Source organism: Saccopteryx leptura, chromosome 1 (genome assembly GCF_036850995.1).
Source record: "Saccopteryx leptura isolate mSacLep1 chromosome 1, mSacLep1_pri_phased_curated, whole genome shotgun sequence".
Classification (NCBI taxonomy): Eukaryota; Metazoa; Chordata; class Mammalia; order Chiroptera; family Emballonuridae; genus Saccopteryx; species Saccopteryx leptura.
This window is the reverse complement of record NC_089503.1, coordinates 268259614-268264811: the sequence shown is the minus strand read 5'-3', so window position 1 is coordinate 268264811 and position 5198 is coordinate 268259614. Positions and strand designations below refer to the sequence as shown.

The 5198-nt window shown below is 46.6% G+C and overlaps 1 non-coding gene across 1 annotated transcript; it reads left to right on the top strand.

The window, feature by feature from the left end:
* Window positions 1-1518: 1518 nt before the first annotated feature.
* LOC136389880 (small nucleolar RNA SNORA38) lies at window positions 1519-1648 on the top strand. The gene has a single exon (XR_010748440.1). It is a non-coding gene; the product is annotated as a small nucleolar RNA SNORA38 (small nucleolar RNA).
* The last annotated feature ends 3550 nt before the right edge of the window (window positions 1649-5198 follow it).

Sequence of the window (5198 nt, the reverse complement as noted above, 5' to 3'; positions counted from 1 at the left end):
TAGGGATCCAGGTGTGGAAAGGTAAAACCTTGCCAGTATGCACAGTGGGTGAGCCAAAGTTTCTACTTCTTCTGGCTCACTAGGGGTTAAAATTTCTGGCACTGGTGGTGGCAGAGGCTCTTTGGGTTTGATGGAATCCTTCCCTGCCTTTGCTATTAACACAGTGAAAGCCTGATCTCTAAGCCAAGGTGGAGAGTGCAATACCAGTGTAAGCCAGGTGTCGATGTAGGGAAATTGATCCAGGGTGGCCTGGATCTCTAGTGACTACCTGCCATACCTTCTGCACAAGGGACCTATCCAGACTTCCTTCTATGGGTCATTCCATCCCCAAAGCAAGCCAATCTAGTTCCCACAAGGTTCTCAATTTTCCTGGGGGTCTATTAACTCCGTAATCCCCTGAGAATTCTCTCTTAAAGTTCTTGATCATCGTGGTCAGGAGAGTAGGTTTTCCCTGTGAGCCTCCCATGCCTCCCATGATAAACACCAGTCACTCCACAAGAAGGAATTGGGGAGGATAAGGGAAACTTGGAGGGGACACCATTTGCTTCAGTCCATCACCAGCCGATCCCTTCACAGAGATAGCAGGCTCTTTGGCTTATAGCAGGCTGATATAAACCATGAGCACGCAATTTTGCCTCTTAACCATATAAGGCGCTTTATGGAACTGCGGTTTGGGACTCAGCGCTCCCTTCGGCACTATAGGAGGGAGTCAAACTTCTCCTCAGTGTCTGTCTCATTCACTCTGCACTCACTCTCTTTCACTCAACCTCCCACAACCTATGGAGGGTGATGAGTCACTTCTTTTAATCTGTGGAGAGTGTGCAGTTGCCACTCTTAACCTCTGGAGGGCAATCAGTCAGTCTCTGGAGCAGGGATAGGGAACCTATGGCTTGCAAGCCAGATGTGGCTCTTTTGATGGCTGCATCTGGCTTGCAGACAAATCTTTAATTAAAAAAAAAAACATTAAAAATATAAAACATTTTCATGTATTACAATCCATTCATTTCCTACTGCTCATGTTCATGGTTGCGGGTGGCTGGAGCCAATCATAGCTGTCCTTCGGGACAACACCCAATTTTTATTGAATAATGCGTAATGTACAGGGGTCGTTGTATGGCTCTCACGGAATTACATTTTAAAATATGTGGCGTTCATGGCTCTCTCAGCCAAAAAGGTTTGCGACCCCTGCTCTGGAGGGTGACCAGGCCTCCCTTCTGCTCAGTAGTGCAGGACCTCAGTTAGCTACCCTTGCCCAGTTTTCCTTATCATGGCTCTGATGCACCCTTGTTTTCTTGTTCCTCTGTTGTCTGATCTTTGTTGGGACCAGCAGATGGGGTTTCCCCATCTGTCCTGTGAGGTGTCCACATGGGGAAATCCCCAGTGTGCACTCAGCAAGAACATCTACAGGGCAGCTCCGGGCTCCCCAGTGGGGTACCCGAAGTCCACCAAAGGTAGGTATCCTTCTTCCATGCTTCCCAGCCAATGCACCAAAAATCAGTAGCAAGAAATGGCGCACAATCCTCCTACAAAGGCATGTCTATCATTCCCTGTCTTTGGACATGTAAGAATTGGAGGTAAAGAAATGTGGACTTGAGAGGTCTGGGGCCAGCTTGCTCCACGCAGGCTCAAGATCAACCATCCCACATAGGAAAAAAAAAATAAATGGCACACAAATGGAGGATAATAAGCACCCAGAAAACTTAATGGAGGAAGAAGAATTTATTAGTAGCTGGCAGAGCACATGGAGTTAGTAGCACCAAAGCACAAGTTCCCCGAAGTTAGATTTGTTACATCTTATATAATTTTACAGTGTCCATGCAAGGGGCATGTGATTCCTTTGTCTGAGGTCCTACATGCATCTTGTGGCTCAAGGTGGGGCAGCAAGGGGGAAGGAGTTTCCAGACCCCTGGCCCTATCTTTTTATAGATCTTGTTTCTCTTGTATGTAAGAGTCTGCAGGAAATCAGTTAAAAATCTTAGAGTTAAAGATGCGGATAATCTTTAACTGGCTGAGCCAGTCATTCCTACAGGCCTCTTCTTCTGCATTCTTCTGGTTTCTCCTCTCTCAGTAGAAAACTATGTGGGCTACGATTAAGGCATGGAACTTGCCTGTCTCCTATGCAGAGGTACTTGCAGCTTGCGAGCAATGTGCAGTGTGTTAGAAGGAGCACCCTTGGAGACAACTGGCATCAACTGGACAGATCCACAGAGGTTGTGTTCTGCTGACATGGTGGCAGATAAAGAGAATTGAACCCTTACCAAAGTCAGATGGGTACCAGTATACAGTCACCTTTATAGATACTGTCACTGGTCTGCTTGCTGCTCCCCCCACCTGTAACCCTAACCAGAGGACAGTCATACAGTCTCTGGACCACCTAAGTGCAGCATATGGGCAGCTGCTGGTCCTTGAAAGTGACAATGATACCCATTTTACTGGTTCAATGTTGAGGCAATGGGCTCAAGAGCTGGGGATGGACTGGTAGTACATGTTCCCAACCACCGCAGGCTGCTGGTATTGTGGGAAGGTGCCAGAGAACTGTAAAACTTAGTATTGGCAACGCCATTTTAAAGAGGAAAAGTCAGGCTTTCTGTCCCATCTTTTCTTTGGAAAATGGAGGGAAAAGATATAGAAATCTCTTGACTTACAAGGACAACTGGGTTATTTAGTGTTAGTTCTCTGAAAGGATTAAGGTTATCTGAAGAACTTCCTTTCCCTTTCAATAAGAGACAAAATTTACATACCACCCTACACTGATCTTAGCTCTCCTTCCCTTCCTGGAATCCTGAGATTGGACACAATCTTACTCATACAGTGGGCTCTCCAAGACAGAGACTTCGGTGGAGAGTTTTGGGTCCTGCTTTAGGCTTATCTGGGATGCGTCTGGTTGTACTCTGGAAGAGATGTCCATTTGTGTTTGCACATTATTTGTGCTCTAGGAAGACAATTAGTGGGAACTGAGTCAACCAGGTTAATCAGTTCTGCCTCGGCTTCCAGAGGCATCTATTTGTGTTTGCACATTTGTTCGTGCTCTAGGAAGACCATTAGTGGGGACTAAGTTAACCCCGAATTTCCAGAGACATCTGGTTGTACTCTCAGAGAAAGACCTGAATGGGGACATTTGGGGGTGCCACATTTGGTGGTGCTCTCAGGAAGAGACCTCAGTAGAGACTGAGTTAATACTGAGCTGATCAGTCCTGTATCAAGACTTCCAGGGACACCTTTGTGTTTGTTGAGATCTCATTCTTTGTTTTTATTGTTTCTGTCTAAAACCACTGAGTGATTACTGTGTGAGTGGGGATCTCTGGTGCCTAAGCCTAAGTTCCAGGAACATGGCTAGGAGAACACCTGAGAGGCCTCTGAGTGATTAGTGTGTGAGTGGAGATCTCTGGTGCCCAAGCCTAAGTGCCAGGTGTTGTAAGGTACCAAAAAGCTGCAAAATTAATATTGATATTCTAGGACAGTGGTTCTCAACCTGTGGGTCGCGACCCTGGCGGGGGTCGAACAACCAAAACACAGGGGTCGCCTAAAGCCATCGGAAATACATACATATATATATATATATGTATATATATATATATATATTTTTTTTTTTTTTCTTTTTCTTCTTCTGAAGCTGGAAACAGGGAGAGACAGTCAGACAGACTCCCACATGCACCCTTCCAGGATCCACCTGGCACACCCACCAGGGGCGACGCTCTGCCCACCAGGGGGCAATCCTCTGCCGCGACCAGAACCACTCTAGCGCCTGGGGCAGAGGCCAAGGAACCATCCCCAGCGCCCGGGCCATCTTTGCTCCAATGGAGCCTTGGCTGCGGGAGGGGAAGAGAGAGACAGAGAGGAAGGAGGGGGGGATGGAGAAGCAAATGGGTGCTTCTCCTATATGCCCTGGCTGGGAATCAAACCCAGGTCCTCCGCATGCCAGGCCGACGCTCTACTGCTGAGCCAACCAGCCAGGGCCGGAAATACATATTTTATTTAAAAATGTATAATAAATATGTATTTTCCGATGGCTTTAGGTGACCCCTGAGTTTTGGTCGTTTGACCCCCGCCAGGGTCGCGACCCACAGGTTGAGAACCACTGTTCTAGAAAGAAAAGGTCAGGCATTCCTGTCCTTTTTTTGGAAAATGGAGGAAAAGGAATGTAGAAGTCTCCTGACTTACAAGATCGACTAGGATCATTTTGGTTTTAAGTTCTCTGAAAGGATTAAGGTTATCTGAGGAACTCCCTTTCACTTTCAATAAGAGATAAAATTAATGTACCACCCTACACTGATCTTAGCTCTCCCTCCCTTCCTGGAATCCTGAGATTAACATGTATCTCTAGGCAAAGGAGGAGAGATAGATACTAAAAGGATTTGTGAATGTCTTTGATTGTATTACCTTGAAAGTTTTAATGTTCTTTGTAAATCCCCTAGACCAGTGTTTTTCAACCAGTGTGTCGCAGCACACTAGTGTGCCGTGAGACATGGTCAGGTGTGCCGTGGGGAAATTAAACATGGGTCCCCAAACTACGGCCCGCGTGCCAGATATGGCCTGCGGAGGCTATTTATCCGGCCTGCAGCCAGCCGCCTCCATCCAAACATAAACATTCCCCTCACAATCCCTCCAGCTATCAGCGACAGGAAGAGTGGAGGCACAGGGAACACTCACTGACCAATCTCCTTCTAGGATTCATCCCGACCACTAGTGATGAACCAATAGTAGGCCGCCTCTCATCCACACCCAGGAAGGTCCCCACTCGGGCTGCCGTACACTTGTCATTGTGTGGCCACAGTGAGTAGTTGAAGCTGCTACTCCTCTCCATGGTCCCGATTTCTAATCCTGGTCAGGACTGGAGGTAAATGTTGCCACCACTAGATGAAGCCTCAGCCTCAGCTGGTTATGTCTATCCTGATGATGTGTATAGATATTTGACATTTTTCTTTTTAAAAGAGGCCCCCACAGAGGGTGATATACAATGTATCACCATGTTATCTAACTTTAAAGCTAAAGTTTGCTGATCTTCCTTTGGACAGTTTTTGATTATCTGTTGCCAAGGAGTTCCCCATTCTGGCCAACAAAGCTATTTTGACATTGCTCCCATTTTCAACATATCTATGTGAGCTGAGCTTCTCAAGCTTGACTGCGATAAAAACAAAAAACAGAAAGAGACTGAGAACTGTTGAGGAAGAGCTTCGTGTGTGTCTTTCTACCATTCC